This window comes from Eretmochelys imbricata, chromosome 4 (assembly GCF_965152235.1).
Source record: "Eretmochelys imbricata isolate rEreImb1 chromosome 4, rEreImb1.hap1, whole genome shotgun sequence".
Lineage (NCBI taxonomy): Eukaryota > Metazoa > Chordata > Testudines > Cheloniidae > Eretmochelys > Eretmochelys imbricata.
In genome coordinates this window covers 4,258,925-4,269,154 of record NC_135575.1, presented here as the reverse complement: position 1 = coordinate 4,269,154, position 10,230 = coordinate 4,258,925, and the positions used below count along the sequence as shown (strand labels likewise).

At 47.7% G+C, this 10,230-nt stretch overlaps 1 non-coding gene across 1 annotated transcript; it reads left to right on the top strand.

The window, feature by feature from the left end:
- Positions 1-8,246: 8,246 nt before the first annotated feature.
- TRNAA-UGC (transfer RNA alanine (anticodon UGC)) lies at positions 8,247-8,318 on the top strand. The gene has a single exon. It is a non-coding gene; the product is annotated as a tRNA-Ala (tRNA).
- Positions 8,319-10,230: the final 1,912 nt, after the last annotated feature.

Here is a 10,230-nt window from a genome sequence, read left to right as displayed (position 1 = left end):
GCTGCCCTTTATATTCCTTTTTCCCATGGGTGGCGGGTAGCAGAGGCCGGGGGAGGCTGTGCCTCCCCAGACAGCCAAGCATGGCCCCACCCCCCTGCTCCCTGCATGCAGCGGCTCCAGTCCTGCTCCAGCCCCGCAGTGCTCTGGGTGAGGCTGGGGAGGCTGTGTCCATGTGCTGCCCGCCGCACCTTTCAGCCCTCCAGAGTTGGGGAGGCTGGGGCTGTGTGCTGCCTGCCTTCCTGGTGCTCCGGGGCTGGGGGGACTGTGGCCACATGCCCTCCCGTGCTCTGGGACCAGGGGGCTAGCCTGGGGTACAACTGGGCTGGTGCCCGAGGTGGGGGGGGCGGGGCTGTGGGCTCTGGCAGGGGAAGAAGGGGCGGGGCCTCAGACAGACGGGGCGGGGCTGGGACTAGCCTCCCTCAGCCAGGGGTTCACATGCCACCCATGCTTTTGCCCTGTGGCATGTACTTCCTGTGTCCCAAACACAAGCTTCACAGCACATGGCATGGAAAAGCTGTAAGAGTTCTGCCCATAGGCAGGCCCCTACATGGCCTGCTGACTCATAAGGTGTATCCCCTGACACCATTCAATGGGGTCATTGTACAGCTGATGATCCTTGATGGGCCATCGAACAGGCTGGGCAGTGCTGATGCCTGGGGGTGTCACCCAGAAACCCAGCACATGTTTGGAAATACAGATATACCCTACATATCTGTAATGCACAATACAAAGGTGATACAAACTTATAAACAAGATCATCATACTTGGCAAATTATAACATTTTTCACAAATACCTCACGTGGCATATCTGATCAGATTCCTTGCAATTTTATCATATTGGTATCAATAATGTAACAAAGTGTTCCACATATTCCATACAGCATCACATATAGGCAGCCTCATTGAGGCTGATAGAGTGTAACTGAGAGCAGCCTTCAGTTCAATACCTATATCTTGCTTTGAAAAAATTACATTCAGTGTTATTTACTCCTTCTCATAATTAAATTACAGTGTTATTTACTCCTCATAACACAAGAACTAGGGGTCACCAAATGAAATTAATAGGCAGCAGGTTTAAAACAAACAAAAGGAAGTATTTCTTCACACAACGCACAGTCAACCTGTGGAACTCCTTGTCAGAGGATGTTGTGAAGGCCAAGACCATAACAGGGTTCAAAACAGAACTAGATAAATTCATGGAGGATAGGTCCATCAATGGCTATTAGCCAGGATGGGAGGGATGGTGTCCCTAGCCTGTGTTTGCCAGAAGCTGGGAATGGGCGACAGGGGACAGATCACTTGATGATTACCTGTTCTGATCATTCCCTCTGGGGCACCTGGCACTGGCCACTGTCAGAAGACAGGATACGGGGCTAGATGGACCTTTGGTCTGACCCAGTATGGCTGCTCTTATGTTCTTATGTACAGAAAGATGGAATTCAATCCAGCATAGAGGCCGCAAAGCTATCTAAATACTATTTATTACCTGAACTAGGGCCTTGTGCAGATGCTCTGCACTGGGGTGAATTGCAGTCAAGGTGTTCTGATTTCCAAAATTGTGCTTGTGATGGGGTATGCCTGTGAACCCACACTGAAGAGGTTGCAGAGAAGCCCATAGATGATGGAACTATAGGTGTGGGGGGTGCTGTCGTACCCCCTGGCTTGAAGTGGTTTCCATTTTATACAGGAAAAACAACGAGGAGTCCTTGTGGCACCTTAGAGATTAACACATTTATTTGGTGTCATAAATATAAAGAGAAGGGTAAACCCCTTTAAAATCCCTCCTGGCCAGAGGAAAAATCCTCTCACCTGTAAAGGGTTAAGAAGCTAAAGGTAACCTCGCTGGCACCTGACCAAAATGACCAATGAGGAGACAAGATACTTTCAAAAGCTGGGAGGAGGGAAAGAAACAAAGGGTCTGTGACTGTCTGAATGCTGCTTTTGCCGGGGACAGAACAGGAATAGAGTCTTAGAACTTTTAGTAAGTAATCTAGCTAGGTGTGTGTTAGATTATGATTTCTTTAAATGGCTGAGAAAAGAGCTGTGCTGAATAGAATGACTATCCCTGTCATTGTATCTTTTTTGTAACTTAAGGTTTTGCCTAGAGGGATTCTCTATGTTTTGAATCTAATTACGCTGTAACGTATCTACCATTCTGATTTTACAGAGGTGATTCCTTTACTTCTATTAAAAGTCTTCTTGTAAGAAAACTGAATGCTTTTTCATTGTTCTAATATCCAAGGGTTTGGGTCTGTGGTCACCTATGCAAATTGGTGAGGATTTTTACCAAACCTTCCTCAGGAAGTGGGGTACAAGGGTGGGGAGGATTTTGGGGGGAAAGATGTGTCCAAACTATGTTTCCCAGTAAACCCAGTTAAAGTCTGGTGGTGGCAGTGGAAATTCCAAGGGCAAAGGGTAAAATTAATTTGTACCTTGGGGAAGTTTTAACCTAAGCTGGTAAAAGTAAGCTTAGGAGGTTTTCATGCAGGTCCCCACATCTGTACCCTAGAGTTCAGAGTGGGGAAGGAACCTTGACATTTGGGCATAAACTTTCGTGGGCTAAAACCCACTTCATCAGATGCATGGAGTGAAAAATACAGTAAGCAGTATATATATACAGCACATGAAAAGATGGGAGTTGGTTTACCAAGTGGGGGGTCCCATCTTTTCATTATATACAGGGTTTACAGTTTGGTTCAATGGCTTTTAGTACCCCCACTGCATAAATTGTTCCAGCACCCCTGGAGAGGCCTTGGGGGCATGGCTATCCCCACCCCTCAAGCCCTGTCAATCATATACGATAGCAGGAGGTCTTTAAACCCAGGGCAGATTCACCAAACCTTAGCTGAGAAGTACCAGCTCCGGACCTGCTTTTTGGACGTGAAGGTGCAAGGAGCCTTGGGTGGGCTTGTTTTACTCAGCTGCTTGAAACTGAAGCTCCCCCAAGGTTCTTTTTTGGGGTTAGAGCAAAAGTCTACAGACCATCAGAAGATTTGTTGCCTCCGGCTCCCGGATGGTCCTCTGATGGCTGACCCTGCTGGGATCCAGAAAGCAGCTGTTCCATTTCACAGTACTCTGAACTCACCTGAAGCCTGGGATGTGCTGGCAATGGAAGAGCTGCCCCAAGGGTTACCCTCTCTGACTGGTGAGGAGCAGCAGTCCCTGGATTCCCCTCTGTCTGCAGGAGTTCTCTGTTGCAATCCAGCAGCTCTCTGCAGGCAAGGCCCCAGGCATCGATGGGCTGCTATCTGAATTTTATCAGTCTTGACTTTTTTCTAGTGGTGCTGGAGTGTCTCCTGGAGAAAGAGCTGCCCCTCACTTGCCACAGGGCAGTGATCACCTTGCTGCACAAGAAAAAGGGGATCTCTGGCTTACAGAACCAGAGATCCATTTCCCTTCTCCGCTCTATTATAGGATTTTATCCAAGGGCTTAGCCAACCTGCTGAAGGACATCTGGACTCTCTGACACACCCTGATGAGATCCAGCACCTCGCCATTGCTGCATACTGGGGCTCGCTTGGCGTGTGGAGGCATGGTCACCTGGAAAGATTCGCTGAGAGCACTCCACGCCTGGCTGAGCAAACAGGAAAGGGATTTTCAAAATTCCCAGGGAATTTAAAGGGTGGGTCTGACGGTTGGGCACCTGAGGGAAGGGCAGTAGATTTCAAAGTGATGACCAGAGTGGCTAGCACAGGCATTGTGGGACACTTCTGGAGGCCGATCAGAGCGCACTAACAGACCAGGGCATGGAGGCCGTGCGCTCTACGTGCCTTGCCAGTGTGGACACATTAGGAGTTAGGACGCCTGCAGCTGCTTTAATGTGCTTTAACTTGCAAGTGTAGCCAAGCCCCGTGTAATCTGGGACTTGTTTCAATGGATCAGTCGGCCCTGGATAGAGTTCACCATAGTTAGAAACGTTAGAAACTTTCAGGATTGGACCTGTGTTCTCCTCATATATTTCTTTATTGTATCAAAGGTGAATTGGGGTCTTAGCCGCTGCTTGCCAGCTCACAGACACATTCCTTAGGGGTGTCCCCTGTCTGGGATGCTGTATGATCTTGGTTTGGAGCCTTTCCTGCACATCGGCAGAAGCTGTGTGACTGACCTTTCTGTGCCAGGGGTGCTCGATGCTTTCCCAGTTCATCTGTCAGCCCATGCTGCTGCTATCTCAGTTTTTATCATGTCTGACAGTGATGGGTAGGCACTTCGCACTTGATTACAAGTGTCTTCTGCTTGCATTAACTGGGCTAAGAGCAATTCACTCTTACTGGGCTCTTGGCAATGTAGTGATCCTGCTTTATTGCCCCAATAACTGCAGTGAGGCACCTCTGGAATAAGGTGTTGGGTCATTTTTGGCTCTGAACAGTACATGCTAAGGAATTGGGAGGGGGCTGAGCAAGTGGTGCCTGTAGAAATGGTGCAGATTCCTTCCTGGACTCTCTTTTTGGGGACAGGTTTTGACTGCCACAACCTTGTGATCTCAATGTTGTGGTGCTGGGTAGTGTGTCTGGACCCTCTCCCTTGGATTCAGAGGCATGTGAATCAATTTTTATTTTGAATAGTTCCTACTGGTTGCTCCCTGCTTTACTGGTCCTGCCATTAGATGAAGGTTGCTGGGGATCACAGATTTGGTCAGCAGGGGGCGGCATTTTGCCTCCGGTCTGTTCAGCAGTTATTGTACTCTGACTCCCCACTGGCTTGGAAGTCCCCTGCCTTCTCTCGCCTCTGTGGCCCTGGGGGACGGGCTTTGACTCTCGCCTACTTTTGTTGGCACCTAGTCAATTACAGAGCCTAGATTTGCCTCCATTCTGTACCACTTGGTGACTTCTGCGAAGTGCATGTCCAAACCAGGTACTTTCCAGTTTATGGCTCTTGAAGAGCTGCTGGTTTTTAACCCACATTTTCCTGCTGGATCTCTCTCCTCCAGGCGCCTGTTTTCTGCCCTTCAGCCTGGGCTGACCAAGCTGTTGCTCCTGATTGTTCCTAGTTGTTCAAGCTGGAAGCTGGCAACAGCTCTGGCTGTTCAGACCAGAACCCAGATAAGGTCCTCTCTGCATTCCAGGTGGTGCTCCCTCGGTGGGCTGCTCATTCTTTGCAGAATTGTTTCTCCAGAGGGAATGCTGTGTTCCCCTCGCTAGTTGTCTCTCCGTCTGTGGATAAGATCTCCTTGTAGCTAGGCACACTGCTGTCCAGGAAGGGTTTGGTGGAAGTTCCTTTTGCAACCAGTACCAAGAAGCAGCTCTATCATATGTGTGTCAAGGCATGGCAATATGCCACCCTCTCTGATCTCCCTGATACAGCCTGGAGGATGCCTCTGTTGCTGGGTGATTCTATGTCCCCATCTTGGAGGAAACTTCCTCTTCCTATGCGCTCCAGAGATTTGTAGTGGAGACTCCTGCATAGCGTCGAGCAACTAATCATTTTGTGAACCATATTACCCCCGAGGCGTCTGCACAGAGCCCTGCCTGTTCGGCTTCAGACAGTGTTTCATTTTTTCCTACGTTGCCCCATTTGATTCCTCTTTTTGTTTTTCTGCAGCAGCTTTTCAGCAGTTTGGGACTCGTTTGTTCTGGGAGTGATATGCCCCTACACATTCATCCAGTTTCCTGCCTGGGTCCAACAAAAGTAGCCATTTTGAAATCTCACCAGAACAGAATGTCCGGGGAAGAGCCGTGTGATGTGCTAGGGCTGTTCTGCACACTGATTCTGGCCCGGATGCAGATTGATTACACCTTTTATCAATTGTCTTGTAACCTGGGCTCTATTGGTGGACTTGGTGTGTTGACTATCTTTTGAGAGAACCTGGTGATGCTGCTGCTGTAGTGATTCATGTTTAATGGTCACTTGAGACAGGTTTTGCTTTATTTTTGTCATTTCCTTTTGTGTCTATATGGTAATTTTATAGCATTTGAATAGTTTTTCAAGTGATTTTATGTGAATAAAGGTTTTTTGTCCATCAATCTCTCTCTCTGTCTCTCAGAGAGTGACTCCTCAGTGTATGTTGAAACCTCGCAGCGTCCTTACAAGTTTGTACAATACCAATATTTTTAGATCAGGAGTTTTTGCTCCTTGGCATTTTTAAACTTTTAAGAATCTTTTGCACTTTAGACCCTTGGCCTCTTTTGTTCTTTAGAAAAGGGATAATTGTAAAATAGATTAATTTTACAAATTGGTTGGAAAATCACTGGCTCCAAAGCATTGATCAAGAATGGAATACCAAGAAATCCAGTAGGCTAGTGAAAGGGAATCCTGACATTATTTTCTGGTTTACTCCATAATTATATATGAAGAGAGAAAAGTGATAAGGAATAGTCAGCATGGATTCACCAAGGACAAGTCATGCCTGACTAACCTAATTGCCTTCTAAGACGAGATAACTGTCTCTGTGAATGAGGGGAAAGCAGTGGATGTGTTATTCCTTGACTTTAGCAAAGCTTTTGATACTGTTTCCCACAGTATTCTTGCCATCAAGTTAAAGAAGCATGGACTGGATGAATGGACTATAAGGTGGATAGAAAGTTGGCTAGATCGTCGGACTCAATGGGTAATGATCAATGGCTCCATGTCTAGTTGGCAGCCGGTATCAAGCGGAGTGCTCCAAGGGTGGGTCCTGGGGCTGGTTTTGTTCAATATCTTCATTAATGATCTGGAGGATGGTGTGGATTGCACCCTCAGCAAGTTTGCAGATGACACTAAACTGGGAGGAGTGGTAGATATTGTGGAGGGTAGGGAGGGGATACAGAGGGACCTAGACAAATGAGAGGATTGGGCTAAAAGAAATCTGAGTTTCAACAAGGACAAGTGCAGAGTCCTGCACTTAGGACAGAAGAACCCAATGCACAGCTACAGATTAGGGACCGAATGGCTAGGCAGCAGTTCAGCAGAAAAGGACCTAGGGGTGACAGTGGACGAGAAGTTGGATATGAGTCAACAGTGTGCCCTTGTTGCCAAGAAGGCCAATGATATTTTGGGCTGTATAAGTAGGGGCATAGCAAGCAGATCGAGGGCCGTGATCGTCCCCCTCTATTCGACATTGGTGAGGCCTCCTCCAGAGTACTGTGTCCAGTTTTGGGCCCCACACTACAAGAAGGATGTGGATAAATTGGAGAGAGTCCAGCGGAGGGCAACAAAAATGATTAGGGGACTGGAACTCATGACTTATGAGGAGAGGATGCAGGAACTGGGATTGTTTAGTCTGCGGAAGAGAAGAATGAGGGGGGATTTGATAGCTGCTTTCAACTACCTGAGAGGTGGTTCCAGAGAGAATGGATCTAGACTATTCTCAGTGGTAGCGGATGACAGAACAAGGAGTAATGGTCTCAAGTTGCAGTGGGGGAGGTTTAGGTTGGATATTAGGAAAAACTTTTTCACTAGGAGGATGGTGAAGCACTGGAATGAGTTACCTAGGGAGGTGGTGGAATCTCCTTCCTTAGAGGTTTTTAAGGCCCGACTTGACAAAGCCCTGGCTGGGATGATTTAGTTGGGGCTGGTCCTGCTTTGAGCAGGGGGTTGGACTAGACGACCTCCTGAGGTCCCTTCCAACCCTGATATTCTATGATAATTCTAAAGTACAAAATAGCTTCTGTGTGGAAAATTTCTTCACACTTGACAAAACAATTTTAAAGTTTATGGCGTGTAACCCTGTGCTCAGATAGTAGAGGAGTTAATCTACATTCCAGTAACATAAAATTCATGCAGAAAACAAAATGTAATTATTCTTCTCCCGCTCTGTGATGAGGTGTACTTGCCCCACATTGGGTCTTCAAGGGTTAATCCTTCTCTTTGGGTCAAGAAGGCCACACTCCCTCAGCTCTGCTGGGCATGCTGCAGCTGGAACCAGGCTATAAAAGGAAACAGCTGACTGCTGGAGAGCTGCAGGCTCCTGTGGAAGAAATGCCTGCACTCCAGGACATGGAGGCCAGCCAGTTGGTGATGACCTATGACCCCCAGGCTTGCGATGCCACAGAAGGAGGAGAGACTGTGGGGACCCCAAGATGGCAAACCACAAAAGAATGGATAGGAAGTGAGCCAGGAAAACTTTGTGGGGAGTCAGCTGTAGAACTGGAGACCAGCTTGGCGTGTTTCAGCAAGATCCTGGTGGACGGGGAGGGCCCGGTGGACAGAGAGGGCCCAGGTTCCCCTTCCCTGGCTGTTTCCCCCTGTGGGGTGGGGGTGGCCCAGCTCACCAACTCTATTGATTCTGGCCACTAGGCCACACAGCCCTGACCAAAAGTGCAGCTCTATCTGGGGATGTAGCTCAGTGGTGGAGCACATGCTTTGCATGTATGAGGCCCTGGGTTCAATCCCTAGCATCTCTAAATTTTCTTTTGGGGGGGAGGGGTAGCTCAGTGGTTTGAGCATTCGCTAAACCCAGGATTGTGAGTTCAATCCTTGAGGGGGCCACTTAGGGATGTGGGGCAAAAATTGGGGATTGGTCCTGCTTTGAGCAGGGGGTTGGACAAGATGACCTCCTGAGGTCCCTTCTAACCCTGATATTCTATGGGCTCCGACTGCTAGGCCACCCAGCCCTGACTGAAAGGGATTTTCTATTGGCTCTATCCTATTGACTCTGGCCATTAGGGCGCTCAGCCCTGACAGAGAAGGTAGTCATACTGACCCCGGCCAGGAGGCCTCACCACCCTAACCAAGGAAGTCGCCTTGTGGACACTGGTCATTAGGCAACACTGCCCGAGGCCAGGGGCAGACATCCAAACTCAGCTGTGAGGACATAATGCCCCTTCACACCACCCCCAAAGGATGATGGGGTGTACCAGCCCCACGACACCCTCTCTTTGTAAATGATGTCCAGAATCCAAAAAAGGTGCTCGCAGAGCTCTCCAGGCATCAGGCTTTGTAGTAAATGTAGGAATACAGAACAATGCACTTCCACACGTAGACGAAATCCTGGGCAATACAAGCAAAAATTCCTCATCATAAAACATATGTTGCTGTTAGATCTGGTAAGAATAGGGAGGATTTTCTAAAATAAATTCAAAAATTTTCAGCTTAAAACTGAAAAACTTCAGTTTGGAAATGCTGTTGTGGTGCCCCTAGGAGTCGTAATTTGGGTTCTGCATGCTCCCATTCTCCTCTATAGGGTGGGCTCCCTGGCCAGAGTACGTATCCCATCATGCATCACAAATGGTCTTCCCTTTTGGAGAGGGGAGGCAGTGCATCATGGGAACCCTCTAGCCACGGTGCGTCATAGGAGATGCGGAGCAGACAGGGAGCCTGGCCCATAAAGAATGGGGACATGAGGGAACCAAGATACAACTCCCATGTTCACCTTGGTGGCAAATCCAAATCAAAATATTTTGTTTTTCAGGTGTTCAGTTTTCTGAAGAAAATCAAAATTGTCCATGGAAAACAGACACTGTTCATGGACAAATGTGTTTCGTCAAAAAACTAGTTTTCTGTCAAAAAGCAATTTTGAAGGAAAATTTCCCACCAGCCCTAGTTGCTATAGTTAGTGACAGCAGAGATTCAGGTCTGGGTCATATAGTCAAGAACCAACCAGAAGGGTCTGTCATACTGGAGATGCTGCAAATTAATTCCTTTCAAAGTGAGCATCACATTGTTTTCCCTGGCAAAGCCTGACAGCAACATGTGTTTTGATATCACTTCCCGGGTGTCCACATTGGGAGCACGTTCCAGAACCCAGCCACTTCTGCATCACATTCAGATACTATGATGAGACATAGCTTCATCCGGTCTTTTTCTCTATTTAAATAGATTTTTAAAGTTGATCTGAGGGCAAAACAGAGCTTATTTTGTTGGAGTTTGGGAGCGAGGAACTGCATCTGTATTTGCTGCCCCACAGGGGAAAAAAAGGTCCCTACATGACTCATGAGCCAGTTGACATTCAAGCGGGGTTAATGGATTTTAGTAACACCTCCACAATGGCTATGAGCCAGGGAGACTGCATAGCTCATACTGCCTAAGCCTAGCTTTGCTGTCAGCAGCTCTGCCAGGCTATATATGGCTGCTTCTGAAGCCTTCCATATTGCACAGAGGAAGATGAAGAAAACACGTCCAGACCAGCAGGAGACAAACGATTGGCTGGATGGGAGTGTTTTCTTGTATATGCTAAATAAGTGGGGGTATATAGATAAAATCTATTCAGGCAACTGGTCAGAACACAGCCAAATTTAATTTCAGATACCCAGATCGAGGCGGGGATATTGAGCATGAAATGAAAAGACATGAGCTCAGAAAACACCAGATCATGTT